At 41.5% G+C, this 15,793-nt stretch overlaps 1 protein-coding gene across 1 annotated transcript in view; it reads right to left on the reverse strand.

Annotated features, from left to right (window-relative positions):
* The window catches only part of camk1da (calcium/calmodulin-dependent protein kinase 1Da), a 79,510-nt gene that overhangs the window by 63,206 nt on the left and 511 nt on the right, over positions 1 to 15,793 (reverse strand). The window lies entirely within an intron of this gene.

The raw sequence follows: 15,793 nt of genomic DNA on the forward strand, positions 1-15,793 counted from the left end.
CGTCTGCTCCTTGCTTTCTAAAATATAACAAGACACTGGCGTCAATTCTCGACCATCTCACACTTCTGTTTAATCAGTTTTCTGTTTGATGTTTATTCAGCTGTGTAAAAACCAAGGAGGAACCCACCAGGGGGATTAATAAAGTTTTATTTTATCTAATCTAAAAAAAAAAGAAAAATTAGAGAAACCTTCAAATGTATACAAAATATGGATATGGGTCGACTTTTCTATATGGATCATATGTGCAAATTGACCTCAAATGCGACGTGATAGTGAAGTAAGCCACAGCTTTTGGGTAGCTGGGGGTAACTGAGGGAAATGTTTATGTCTAGGGAGTCGGTAACGAGGGTCAATTACTTTAATCAGCCGCTTAAATCAGACATATTCAACTGTGCTTACTGGCATTGTGCCTTTTACAACACAGTAGGGTGTTGCATTCGTGATATCACTGTGTCGTTTCAATTTCTGTAGTAGTGCACGATAGGGGTGAAAGTGTCTGGGACTCGTGAGTGCTACAAGGCACTGGCAATGCTTCAGCTGGTGAAAAAGCTTAATGGTATCACCTGCATTTGTGGAAATATGCTTTCAAAACAAAATGCTGTGCGTGCTACTGTGCTTCTTGGTCAGAATTTAAATTGCCAAAATCTCAGTGCAAGAAAAGGTTGTGCAAGGGTGCAACAAATAGTAAATCAGAATCATCAAAATCAAAATTCTGAAGTTGTTTGAAGATAGTAAGAACAGTAACTAATTAAATTACACCTTATATTACAAATTATAACAAAAATTGCTCTAAGATATAAATATCCCGGTATATTATGCACAATTACAGTGGAACAATACCAAACCTGAAGCCTTGCCTGTTGGACCTGTTATTGTTGGCTTGTTTCAGCACAACAACTAATCTTTTGTTGGCCTGGATGTGCGTGTATGTCCTTACAGAAGCAACAAGCAGCAAAAGCAGTAGTATATTGTGCACAACTTCCCTGTTAAGCTTGTATTACACTCCTGTGATGACATGTGGAGCTGATGAGTACTTTCATCTACTCCTTAGGATTGGACTGATGGCTGCCATTAAGCTCAATCTTGATTCCAGAGACAAGATTTCAATAGCCGTCTGCTAATATGATTCAAAGGTATCCTCTGGTGATTTCCAGGGTCGGAAAAAAACCCAACACATTACTACGCATGAGTGCATCACTGAACTGAATGGAACAGACCTCTTTTGGAGTTTCCCTCCTCCTGCTCTAAAAAAATCAATCCTAGCAGGGCAATCTATTCTCCTGCTCAGTGCTACCACAGCAGCAGACCAGAGATAAGGGAAAGCACAGATCTTTATGTTTGTGTAGAGGACAAAGGCACTGGCGCACACAGCCTGATTGATCATTTTATTATGCATTCGAAGCACTGCATCCTGTCAGGTGCTTCTGGGACGAACCTTTAACGCCGCTGCAGTTTACCATTAATTAATTAAGACTGTGATGGCAATCGTGAATGTGAAGATTCCATTAGCTTCTACTCTGTGTTCTGCATAATGAGCCACTGAGCTGGACTGGAAGGCCGATCTGAATCGCTGTACAAGATAAAACAGGAAGACAAGTGCTGTACTTTCAAATCAAAAGCTCTGTTCCTAGTACTGGCAGATGGTGGAAGGAGTGAAAGGGTGACAGGGAAAAAAAATCACCTCCAGCTTACTTATTCTTTGGCAATGAAAGAGGACAACGCTCAGAGCCCCTGAGGCCACCCCCTTAGGCTTCTACTTGCTTCGATTCCCCTCCCTCATTGCTTTTCATTACAATTCCTCATTTCTTATCTCTTCTTCCTTCCCCTCCTCCTCCTCCGCTCTAGCATTTCATTTTTTTTTTCCTGGCTCTAATGGAAGCAATAAAGCCTTCAGGGGAAATAGGCTAAGTTGCTTTCTGACTTGATTTCTGTTCAGGTAGAGGCTGCCACCCTGGTCAGAGCAGTGGGTATAACAGACATCAGCGTCTACTACTGAAGTGTCATCTGGGATAGGTTCAATCCTAACCTGGAAAAGGGGTTAAGAAAATGGATGGCTTGGAACACTTTCATAAGAATAAAAGTCTTCAGTGGCCCTCTGTGATCTACTTAGTGGATATCCAACTCAAAAAAGCACCACGCAGCTTTGTGTGATGGGAACTGGACAGAAAGCTACGGCGTTCACTGCATTCGGCCATCACGTGCTTCTGTGGCAATGCAAGGAATTATGGGAGAAGATGAAAATGAATTAAGCATTGAACTGAAGCCCAGGCGTGTACTACGGAACAGTGTGAGTCTTAAGCTAATTAATAGTATGGTTTGCCAACTGGGACCGCTTGGCAGCTCTATAGAAGCGGCAGCTACCTCTGAGTGGCACTAACAGGAAACACAGGCCAGGTATGGAAGCCTGAAGTGAAACTACAACAGAGAAAACAGCACAAAGCATGACATTTACTGACAGGCACTTCATTTTGACTTATCCAGGAAACTGCATCTGCTGTGTTTCAGTGACAGAGTGAATCACAGAAGCATTTCAAATCAGAATGATGGCATTTCGTTTCACTGTCAGGTCTTTGAGACTAGTTCAGTCTGACTCATACATGGTGTAGGCTTCTTAGCTAGCAGGCTGCAAGGGTTTTAAAGACATGCTGAGGTCAGAAGGTCTAATTTCCTCCAGCATGAAACAATTCTGCAAGGACATTGTTTTTATTTAACTAGCTGCTGAAAATATTCTTGTTCATTACATGTTTAGTCCATTATTTTGCTAAAAGCCTCGTTGCCACTGCTAAGATTCAACACATCTTTCTCATTTGACCACCAGAGCAACATTCTCAGAAACAGCGGCCCCTACAGGTACAAACATGAATGTACCCAAGAGGACTAATTACTGCACCTCAGTCTAACATGTACCTAAATGTTACATATACAGCATGTCTTACACATATAATATTAGATATTTGCGTATTTTTCCTCTTTGATATTAAGGTGTTACTGCTTAATCTTGAGGTTCTGAATGAATACAAATATTTATATGAAATAAATTAATGACTATCCATCCAGTGTAAAGTTGTTGGCCATTTAATTTAAACATATTCCTGTATTCCTTACATTATTTTGTCTTTTGTGGCATTATCCCAACTGGGCTGGACAATCTGGAGTCTGGACTTAAAATTGTGTCAAATGTGTCAGAGGCAAGATTTAAGAAATTAGTACAGGTGTTACAATAAAAACACAGAACTTGTTGAAAGCAGTGACTCACAGTCTTGCAGACATCCCGAGTCATAATAAACACGTCCATCAATGCCTCATCAAGCAAGCTGTAACAAGAACTTACCAAACTAACATAAACTATAACTACGGATATCTCTTATGTATTTTTTCCTTTATTTTAGTTAGTTTTCCAAGTTTACAAAATCATTTCATTTAGTTTTGTTTTTTTTTCTTCAAAATTTTAGGTTTGATTTTTATTGTAGTTGATAAGATAAGATGCCACACAAATTATTTGTGCCACTCCAAAAAAAATAATTTCTGTCCACTATAAAGGAGAACAGCACAGCCTGATACCTGCAGGTCTGACAGCAGCAGGTGTATCACTCCTGTTTCTACCTGGAGACAGCAGTCGCCTCATTGTTCTGACACACAACACAAAATCATCCACAACACTACACACTAACTACACACTCCAAACACGCTAAACGTCACAAATCTCTCACATCTCAAAACTCTCTCTCTCTCTCTCTCTCTTGCCGTCACTCCTAATCCGTCAACCCCCCCCCCCCCCTTTTTTTGTGTGTGTGTGTGGGGGGGGGGGGGTCGCTGCGCTGTCCTTAGATAGTAAACGTGACGAAACTGTTGAGGAAAAAACGCCGCGTATATATTGTTTATCATGGTTTTACGTGGCCTATCAACACAATTTATAAACTGGTATATGTCACCTTGTTGCTTTCTCTTTAAGTGGTCATGTGATTGGCTTACCACGACTACTTTATTCTTCCTCAGTCAAACAGCAGCACTCATCTTGTGATGTGCGGATCGATTCTGAAATATCAATTCCTCCGATACCAATCATTTATGTTCTAGAATCGATTCTCACATTAAAATATCGATATTTTAGTAATTTAGAGTAAATTTGTGGTTTATCATTAACAGGAATACAGTGGAAAGAAACTATAACATTCGGATTGTCTACATTCAAAGGAACTACTTCCTCTTCCGCCTTTCATAGTCATGATGTCATGGTGGGCTGGGATGATGGTTTCCTCTTAAAACCAACCACCCTTTCCTTGGTCTTTACAATCAAGAAAAGACTTGCCCTTTTCCATTATTAAATAAAATGTTTGAGAACTCCCTTTGTCTTCGTCTCCATTATATAAGAGGCTCATTGAAGATGCTATGATTATAGACTATTTTATTATAAATGGAATATAACTAACTCTAACTAATTTATATCTATAAATTGTAAAACGAGTTCCCATCCTAACTATCACAGGTAGAAGTTGCCTTGTGGGAGAAAGGCAGATTATTTGAAGAGAGCCAACAAAGGCTCGGGGAGACCTGTAAACTCCAAACAGAAAAGTCCCATCTGGCCCACCTTCTTGCTGTGAGGCGACAGTGCTAACACTGCACTGCTGAGCCACCCCCATGAATAAATCAGATTTGAGTTTAAAAAGCTTCCAAAGGAGCTCACTGGAGAACAAAAGGAAATCTGGGTTGAAAGAAAGATTCATTTTTACAATTTATTTATTTTTAATATATATATTTTTAAATAGTTCTGCCGGATCCCAGCAATTAACCTGGCGTTAACATGGTGGTGTCACTGTGAGGGTTCCCAGCCTAAAACGCTGGATTTAAAGTCCCGTTAACAGTTTTGTTGTTGATTTGTACACAGCACTTGAGAATCCTGTCATTACTGACCTAAATGTTGCCGGTGTTTGTTCTGGTTTGTTATGAATGAGTTGAGCATTTCCACAGGAATTAGCACTGAATAGCTGAAATCAGTTTGACATCTCGGCGCTGCTAAATTTGAGCTACAGCCTTGTAGCTTTTCCGCTCGCCAGCTGTCGAGACTCCTCATCACTAAATGCATTTGAGGCAAAACTGCTGGTGTGTCCATGTGTGTGTATGCACGTTTGCATGGGTGTTGAGGGGGGACACCTATCTGTCTGCACAGATTGACACGTGTTTCAGACCTCTGAGTATTAATGATCATAAACTTTAGTCCATTATCGGATCAGCGCTCTATTTCAAGCCTCCCAGCAACCGCATCCAGCTTATAATGGCCCTGAGCTTGAAAGCCTGTTGTCCCTGTGCTGTTGTGACACTGCTCTGGTGAACAGCTGTGTGCACACTGGTGTCTTGCTGCTCATGTCTAAATACAGCCACCTATTCAAATAGATGAACAGTGCGGGGAAGTTCATGTAGGAACATCAGAGGATTTGTAGGAACAGCCAATTTCTGTGCTGTAATACATGTTTTTGCTTTGCTTTGACATTAAAAACCATTCTTTATTGTAACCTTTCATTTCTTCACTCTATTACTCTCTCATTTACTACCATTTGTCGTACATTAAAAAATAAAATGTCAGATAAATTTGAGGCTTGGCGTTACGCAGCAGAAACTTTTTTTTATATTTTACTGTGACTCCATTTTTCCCACTTATGGAAAACAAAATCATGTTTCCCCATTACTTATTAATTAATTAATTAATTAAATGTTAATTAATATTATATTAATTAAATGGCAGCCCTCAAATATGCTGCACTGAATACACTTTCTTCAACAAGAAAAAAACAAAACCCTTCCCTCTGCATGATATCCAACATGAGATGTACGGAGATGACAGTCGGACAAAATTAACGCAGGTGGCGTCGAGAACTGGACGGTAATCTTTCGCTTTGTTTTTCCTGACTGGGGGATTTGGTTTCAGACCTGTTGCGCAATCCTAAAGAGTTCTGACAACAACATCTGCTGTTCGAGAGGGAAATCAGGGATACAGCCTGCTGGGGCACAAATGCTTGTTGTGATGAGATTAGCAGTTGGGGATGACCCCCAGCACCCTTGTTGTCGTGATCAAAGAGGACAAGGAGTGCTGGGGGTCGGTAGACTTGCAGCAGCATGAGCAGTGTTACTGTTTTCCGTTGGCCTCTCGGAACATCATTAAACATCACTCGAGTATGTTCGGCCACGTTTACAAATATGTGCGTGGAAAGGTTCTTAACCTGCTCTTAAAGGTTTTTAATGATCTTTTATTAATTGCTGACTCTGCCACTTTAGTGCTTTTAGATCTGAGTGGATCATGGGATTATCTTGTCAGGACTGGAGAGCTGTGTGGCTATGAAGGAACTGCACTGACAGAAGTTTATCTTCACCCGCATCCACCCCCCCTTACATGTGGGGTCCCTCAAGGATCTATCCTTGGTTCACTACTTCTTTCCCTTTACATGCTCCTATTAGGATATATTTTCAGAAAATATGGAATCTCATGTCACTGTTATGCCAATAATTCTCAAATCTACTTTTACACTTAAAAAGAATTCTATGGATTCCCTAAAAATTTTGCTTGACTGCCTCGATGACATTAAATCATGGTTTGCATTACATTTTTTCAATGTTCAAAAAACTGAGATTGTACTGTTTGGACCTTCTGACCCTCGTTTTTCTTTTAGGGGTGACTTGGCCTTCTGGAAAATTGCAGTTTTTCATTTGAGAAACAAATAAATTCAATTATAAAAGCCAGCTTCTTCCAGCTCAGGGCCTTTGCAAGAATTAAAAACATTTTGTCATCTGCTGACTTCAACAAAGTGATTCATGCATTCATTTCATCCAGGCTTGACTACTGTAATAGTCTTTAGACCAGGCTCTGCTCTCTCGTCTTCAGCTAGTTCAGAATGCTACAGCCTGACTCTTGACAGGCACTCGTAAACACGACCATATTTCCCCAGTCTGGGCTTGTTTACACTGGCTTCCAGTATGTTATAGAATTGATTTTAAGATTTTATCGCTTGTTTTTAAGTCTCTAAACGGATTAGCTCTGTCAGACCACTCTGAAATTTCAATAAAAATACTCCAATTAGAACTCCCAGGTCAGCTGATGAGTTGCTTCTAATTGTTCCTAGAAGCAGACTGAAACACAGAGGAGACCGAGCCTTTGCGATTGCTGTGCCCAAACTTTGGAACCTCTTCAAATTAGGATCTCTCCAACACTCGACATCTTTAAAACCCGTCTGAAAACACATCTTTACTAACTAGCTTTTAATTGTGACTCCGTTTTTGTTTTGTTCTTTGTGTGCGTTTGCTCTACTTTTTACCTTTTTACTATATACAGCACTTTGGTCAACCTGTGTTGTTTTTAAATGTGCTTATAAATAAATTGATTGACTGATATTTTAGTGAATCAGACTTTTATCTGTATAAGGAAACACACTTACCTGGACGTGAAGCAGAGAGCAAAGCTTGCATTGCTAAGGCGGAGAAAGTGCGACTAGAGAAACTTAAATAATTGTGTCTGAGACCTGAGGAGGAAGCCAGAGAAGTGGCAGCTTTCCGAAGTGTTCCCATCTGAGCAACAACCATTTCAAATAAGTAAATGAATAAAAAGTTGCATTCGGGCTAAAATAATGGGGGTGCTAAACAGTGATGAGAATAACGGCGTTACAAGTTAGTACAGTTACAGTTACTAACAAGAAAATGCGGTCCGTTACTATTTTTCAACAAACAGATGGTTGAAGCTGTGTTCAGCTTACCGCATCTTATATCAGTTGCACGGAAGTAGTTGACTGCGTAAATAATCTGGACGCTACAGCTTTAAGCAGCTACGCGTGCTCCCACGGACGGTAATCACGATCACTGTCTAGCACAACACCTGGGGCCAAGGGGGCCAAACAATCGCATGAGTGCTAGTGATGTGCACTGATTTCCTTTCCGATCTGATACCAAGTAATATTCAGGGTTAGGGCTGTTCGATATAACGATATATATCGGATGACGATATAAAAACGTCTATCGTTTCATTTTACGCTATCGTTTGTTTCGTGGTGTTGCAAAATAAACTGTTTACAGCAATATTTTTTCATCGTTTTGATGTCACTGTAGTGGTTATATTAATTTCTTAAAGTTCCCTCTTTCTCTTATATTTAATATAACCACACTACGGACGGACAAGCGCCTGTTTTTATGCGTTATGGTTAGCAACAACGATGGTAACACCATCGCATGTCCGCTTGTTTATGTTCCACATAAACCTTTCACAATAAAGCTCAAGATCCTGTTGAGACTTTTCAAAATAAACTGTTTATCAGACATTTTCAACTTAATAATGCAGGGTTCATCATATAGAAATAAAAAAACTGAAGTTGTGCGCTATTTGAACACCTTGCCTGCCTGCAGCACTAAAGGACTCTGTGAGAGACGTCTGTCTCGCCCTAGCAGCACCTGTCCCTCTCCTCCTCTTCAGTTCACCTCAACATACGCTCGTCATATTCTGTGATATGATTTACTCTGAGGTGTTTGACAAGGTTAGTGATGTTGCCACAACCATACATGCCAACCCTCCCGATTTTTCCGGGAGAATATAGAATTTCAGTGCTCCTCCCGAAAATCTCCCGGAGCCACAATTCTCCCGAATTTTTCCAGATTTTCCACCCAGACAACAAAATTGAAAAACCATATCACAGATGTCGGCAGCTACTTAGTTTTAATATTACTCTTATTTCTCTTTCTGGGTCGCAAAAAAACTTTTAACATATTTTCAGGTGAGAATGTAGCTGTGTAAACTTCAAATATCTGAGCCGACCAACACATCGTCTTCAAACCCCCGCGGTCTTTCACTACTCGGGTTAAACGTGATATATAAGTCACTTTGATAACTTAAAAATGTTATTGTTTGGCTTTTTCAGTGTTTTATTTGTTTGTGACTAAATCAGTTTGGCTGAGATTAAAGTTATTAGATTAGATTAAATTAAACTTTATTAATCCCTCTGGAGGGTTCCTCTGGGGTTTTATCACAGCTGAATAAACGTCAAACAAAAAGAGAGTTTACATCAGTGCCCGGTTATATTTTAGATAGCAAGGAGCAGACGGCAGAGTTTCACTCCACTGACGGAGCCTGCGACGTACTACCTGTCTTTCTTTAGACGACGAAGGCTGGGTCCTCAGGTGGAAGCAGCCTCTGAATTTGGACACCCCCGCTGTTTCCGGGCCGGCCAATAATAACAGTGACATTTAACGTATTTTATCCGATAAATAAACCCTGTAAAATGTATTTATCACCCCCCCAACTAGGGCTGGGCTATATCATACCGTTCACGGTAATACCGGTGTAATTTTGGGCAACGATAGGAAAATGAAATCGCGATAGAATATGGGTAAAACGAAGAGAAGAGCGAAAGTGGATCGTTAAATGAAACGGATGAACCAGAATTGGTTTGTAAAAATGCTGCAACTTTAGTGGTGTGGAACTGGTTTGGCTTTCGTCCGTCAGATACACAACAAAGCACTATTTTTGGTAGAGCATGCTAGCGGGCCGTCGTTATTACAGTGTTTTTTGGAAAATACAGCACACTTAAAATCAATCCTTTGATTTTTCTGAAAATCGACAGCACCCCTTATAAACCCGTGTGAATTCTGGTTGTGTTTACTGACCTCGAAACAATTTTATGTGCACGGCACTCGAAAATCTGTCAGATGTTTTAGTACGACTTTGCTAAGCTACGAAGCCGCACCGCTTGATGGATTGTTGGAGCATTACGGCTATCATAGGCAGGAGCTTCGCGGAGTGATACGTACTGTGCTTCAACATAACATTACCGTATTGTGTGTGTATAACCTCTTTTTAAGTTTTGTGGAGATTATACATGGTTATGCTGAGGATATGTCGGCCAGTTTCCACTGGAAATGCCTTTTGGTTAAACTGTCAGCGAGGAATTTGCATTTGCACTGTTAAATATTTATATAACTTTAATGCCCATAAAAAACAGCTGCTTGTTTAAATGAAAATACATTGATGGGGTTTTTTGCACTAATAAAGTTGTGGAGTAGTAAAGTATTTTGTCTAGTGTCAATTATATCGTCAGTTATATCGTTATCGCAAATATTCAAATGTATATCTTGATAAATACTTTTGGTCATATCGCCCTGCTCTACTATCTATATTGATGTCCCTCCGGTACACCTGGACAAATCGTGTCCAGGGAGAAGGAGGTCTGAGCATCTCTGCAACCCTAACAGACGCACAGCTGGGTCTGGTCTGCAAAACACATGGATCCCATATAACAAAAAACTAAACAAAACACTAAACAAAACACTACAGGATTATAAACAACTAACAACCAATCACAGTTTACCAGCCTGAGAAAATGACTCAACGGCAGAAATAAAGAAAATGGAACAGATGCACAGATAAGCCTGGTGACACACTGTGAGTTTTCAAGCCTCAAACTGATTGTGAAAAAAAAAAAATCAACGTGCACGTACATATGTACAAAGTTACCTACCTACACCCCCCACACACATACACACAAACACACACAAAAGCATGTTTGCATACACGCACTTTTAAAAGCGTGGGCTTGCAGTCCACTAATGAAGTTGTCACATAGCAAACAATCATCTTTTGTTCTATTTTTAAGCTGCTATTTATAACAAGAAGAAAAGAAACTTTCAAATCGACATCGTGTATGTTGGCACAGCAAAGCTACACAATCGAGATAAGCAAAGTAGAGCTGCAGACATAAAGAGGAGCTATAGAGAGATCTCAAAGGTTGGAGAGATGAAGGGAGGGTGGACTGTGAAGTCCCAGAAACAGTGTAGAGAACGGTGCCAACCGCAGGGAAGTAGAGCATCAATTAAGGGCAGCGTGCCCTAGATGGGACAGTCAAGTTCCCACAATGCATCACCATCACGGCCACCACTTTACTTTCAGTCTCTGTTTTACACACACACAAAGCACAGCGCTAATGAAAGGTTTGGCATACACTGTACTCAGTGACACTTTTGCAGACCTCAACAAAATGTATTGTTAGACTATCTTCATGTATTTGTTGTTCAACATGTGCAGATATGAACTTTTCTTTTTTAACTGAACACATTACTGAAAAATGCTCACGGATGATGCTGTCACAGTCTCTAAGTCAGAGCAGCTTCAGTGTTTGTAGATTGCACTCTGCAGCACACGTAGCAGAGTAGCATCACAGGTAAGCACATGCTGTTGTTGAGGGCAGCAGTATTCAGATTTGACTGCCTTACAAATGCTGGAGGATTGGATGAATATATTGGCTTTTTGGCCAAGTTAATCACTGGTTGTTTTATTGTTTTGGTTTGTGAGTATGCCTAAGGCACAGTGATGTGGTGGTAAGCGCTGTTGACTCACAGCAAGTTTGCACACAAACACGTCCTGTTCTCTTCAGGTACTCCAGCTTCCTCCCACAGTCCAAAGACATGCAGTTAGTGGAGTTGGGTTAAACAGGGATTCTAAATTGACCTTAGGTGTGAATGTGAGCGTGAATGGTTGTCTGGCTCTCTGCATCGATCTGTCCAGATGCATCACTGAAAACTCAACTTAGTAAATCATTCACTTCTAATCTCCTCCATTTATTCATGTACGTCTGGGTTGTGTGGATAGATGTCTAATCAAAGAAGACCTCTCTCTTCCCAGCCATCTCCTTTGCCTCTGGCAGCAGGACACCTAGGTGCTTCCAAGCCAGATGAGAGGTGGAATCTCTAAACATATCCTGGGTCTGTCCTAGTCCTCCTTCTGGGAGGACAGAAGGAGGACTAGGACAGACTCCTCCTCCAAGGGAGGAGGGAGCCAGTTGAGGTGCTGGAGAGATCCGGAATTGCATGGTGAGTCTCTTCTGAGGTAAGAGATAAGGTGAGTCCCAGTGACCCCTAAAGGGAGCAAAAGAAGAAGAATGGGGGCCTAATGATGTCTTCCCATAGACTTATATAGAACTAGAGGTACTTTTGAAACCATTGGAGTAGTACCCTGCAAACCATAAAAAAGAAGACTGGTTTAAGGCACTTTAACCTGCATGTAGCCTTACTTTTCAGATCTGGAACCTACAGTTTATGCATATCACCAACCTCAGGTACTTCTGGCTCACAAGCCATCCCTACACTAACATTTATATTAATGATATCAAAGCACTAAATCGATATAGCAATAAAATCACAGCTAGTTTTCCTGTTTGTTGGTTTGCAAGCCTTAGCGTTTCCTCCTCAGTTCGCATTTGTCGCTCTCAATTGTGTCATTATCGCATTTATTTATGAAATGGAAAAACGGTTCAGGGCGCAGGGTGGGGAAGATTATATTTGGAACTCTGGATATGACCACAGACCCCGGATGCTTAAAGTTGTCCCGTTCGTCTTCATCATCATCCCTCCTGCTGAGAGCTGCAGCCTACCTGAGGCTCTCACACACGTGTACACACAAAGAACACACTGCTGTTAGTGCTGAATTATTGAGCAGAGAGCGACAGGGATGCACAGAGCATGCACACCAGGAGAGGGTAATAAGACACCAAGGAGAGCTTTATGTACATGACTCCAAACACACACATAAACACGAACGCACACACAGCTGCCAGCGTAAGCTAATCCTTCTGAGGTTTATCCAGTGTTAGGGGACACAAATATATGTCACACATTGGTATTAAGGCCCAGAACAGAAGAGGTGTTTAAGTGCACACAAACACACTATCCCAAAAAGAATCAAGGATGATCCAGCATGAGGAGACGGTGTCAGGTCTGTGACATCAAATCCTGTCGGTGCAGATGCAGCTCCAAAACGCTGACGCAGAGCACATTCAACACTGCAGCAACAGTCTGACTAGTCCTTTTTCAACTGCCCTCCTCAAAAAATAACTAAATAAATAAACGTGCTGCTACACCCGAACACAGTGCTGGTACCGAAGAAAAAAGTTACCCTGGAAACTCAATGAGCAAACACACTCAGGAATACAGGAATTTTTTTGTGAGCTGTTCCAGTCTGCTGCTTTCTTCCCTGATCTTCCAGCTTCATCACTCAAAACGGATCTGTTTCACATCCAGTCACCTCTCATCTTCCTCTTCTTCTTCCTTCTCTCCTAACAAATTACTCCCTCATCCCACACACACAGACACATTTGTATCCCCTTTCTGCTGATGCATCAGGTTCAAAGATCCGTCAGCAGCAGCCCTGGTTAATGTGTGGCCGACTCGGATCACTGAATCCTGTACCAGCCTGCATCCTGAGCTTGTGCGTTTCTGTGTGTGCCTGTCTCTGTGTTTAATGTCGGGTCCAAAATTTGTGGCTGCTGTGGCGCAGAAGCAGACCAGACAAGCTAGCGGTCTAGCATCATTACACAATGTGACGGAACTTCCTTCCTATTCAGGGGAAGTTCTTCTAATCTGTCTGCTGTTAATCCCAATCTGTGTCCGCCCTGTTTGTCTCCCTCCAGGCTGCCGTCCAAACAGGCGCAGCTCACTGCTCGCAGCAGGAAACCAGAGAGGGCAGACAGATGCTCGCAGGGACTGGCTGTCAAGAGATTTGGGAGGCGTGGACCTGTGTTTCTGTTGCTGTTTAAATGAGGAGGAGAGGGAGCAAGGAGAGGAAGTGTGAAGGAGTCTAATTTGAAGTAGAAAAAAGCTTGCGAGTGCATTGGTGATACTGCTGTTGCTGCAGCTGCCAGGGGAATGAAATTCCTGCAGTCTGTTAAAGCCTCGCTGTCATCCACAAGAAAATCCCCTTCACGGCTACAGCTTAAGGTCACCTTTAACAACGCAGCAATCCTAAGTCACTGTAGAAGCCCCTATGTAAACATCCCATACAACAGAAAAGCCACCAGGAAAACAAACAAGAATACAGAAGGAGTCACTAAACGAATGTAAATCCATTCAACAGCAATAACTACTGTACTTACTTTGCAGGGAAATCAGAGACATCTGTATGCACAAAATTCAAGGAAAAACCAACATAAAGTGCCTTAGTAAGGCGAGTAGCCACCACTTACTGCCAAACCAGACGGGCTAGTCTTGAGTATTCCAGAAACTGCTGATTTTCTGGGATTTTCCCACACAATGCACTCTAAGGTTTACAGAGAATGGACTGAAAAAGAGAAAAAAGATGTGGTGAGCGGGCGTTCTCAGGATGGAAATCCCTGGTTGATGCCTGAGGTTAGAGGACAATGTCCAGGCTGCTTTGAGCTGATAGGAAGACAACGGTAACTCAAATAAGCATCTCTCAATGCACAACACAAAGACCCTGCCAAGTACCTGTCCTGACAACTAGGAACGGGAAAGTCAGGCTACAGTTCACACAGGCTCACCAAGACTGGTTGACACGAGTATGGAAAACATGGCCTGCTCTGATGAGTCTATCAACAGTTCAGCCTGCTGGCGGTGGTGTAATGGTGTAGGGGATATTTTCTTGGGAACCTCAGTAGGAAGTGAGCATTGTTTATTGCCGTTGACCATGTCCACCCCTTTATGATCACATTGAACCAATCTACTAGTGGGTAATGTGCCATGTCATAAAGCACAAATCCTCTCAAACTGGTTTCTTGAACATGACTCATCAGGTGTATCTGACATCCCCATATTGGTGTTTGTTCCTGGATCCTGTTCCTGGATGTTGCTAAAGGTTGTCTACTGATGTCTACGCAGGAAAAAAACATGACCGCAGTGTTGAACCTGGACCAACGCTAATTATGATGAACAGCAGGAACAGTACTAATACAGGTATATCAGATATCAGAACAGTTACCAGACCTCAACCCAACAGAGCACCACTGGGATGTGGTTGAACAAGGAAATTCACATCATGAATGCGCAAGTCAACAAAACTGGAGCTACTGTCTGATGCTGTCAAGTCAATATGGACAAAATTCTGTAAGGAATGTTTCCAACACCTTGTTGAATCTCTGCCACTAAGAATTAAGGTAGTTCTGAAGGCGAAGCAGGGGTTCTACCCGTTCATTATTAGAGATGTGTACTTAAGAAAGTGGCTGATGACTGTATAGGTATTTAGCAGATAAATCAACAGACAGGGCCAACATCAGCCAATATTAATAATATTTAAATGCATCGCTACCTCTAAAATGACAAGTGCACCCATGCCATACCAGTAAAAAGCCACCCATAGCATAAAAAAACACCCTTTTTACAAATGATTTTGTCAGCTCTAACACAATCCTCAAGTCTCTGCATGTTTTGTTATGGAATAAATGAAATACGTGTACAGTCATTTCCATGGGAATCTGACAATGTGATGCCAAAGATGAGCGCAACAACATTGATTACAGCTACTCAAAAAGCTCTCAAAAGCCCTGCAAGCCTCTTTCAAAACATTACGAAAATACTACACTTGATGTGCTGATACCACAAAGCCCTGATTTAAAACCACTACAATCATTTATGTGTGTAATGTCACTGATTAAAAATATATGTCGACAGGCAGAACTAACGACGAGAGGCCGAAGTGGGTATATAAACGACTGAAAAGATAACATTTGTGAATTGTGAAGCTAGCTAAAAGTTCTCAATATTTGGTGTAAACAGTTATCACGCTAGCTAAAAGTAATCCCTAACAAACTGAAACAGCTGAACATCTTGTGTAAGCGGAATATTCAGCTGCTATAAAGTCATTAGTACATAGTACTCGGTGCTTTATTACACAGCGATGCCACAGCACGAAATCCACTGACGTGATTAAAGCCCCCCGCTGAGCAACCACAGAGCTCCGACAAGCATCCGCAAGAAGACTACAGTAATAGCAACACAGAAGAAGAATGTAGAAAGCGGTCCAAGAGTCAGCACTCATGCA

This window comes from Mchenga conophoros, linkage group LG17 (assembly GCF_057382185.1).
Source record: "Mchenga conophoros isolate Kocher_MC1m ecotype Shallow Benthic linkage group LG17, M_conophoros_male_GT1.1, whole genome shotgun sequence".
Classification (NCBI taxonomy): Eukaryota; Metazoa; Chordata; class Actinopteri; order Cichliformes; family Cichlidae; genus Mchenga; species Mchenga conophoros.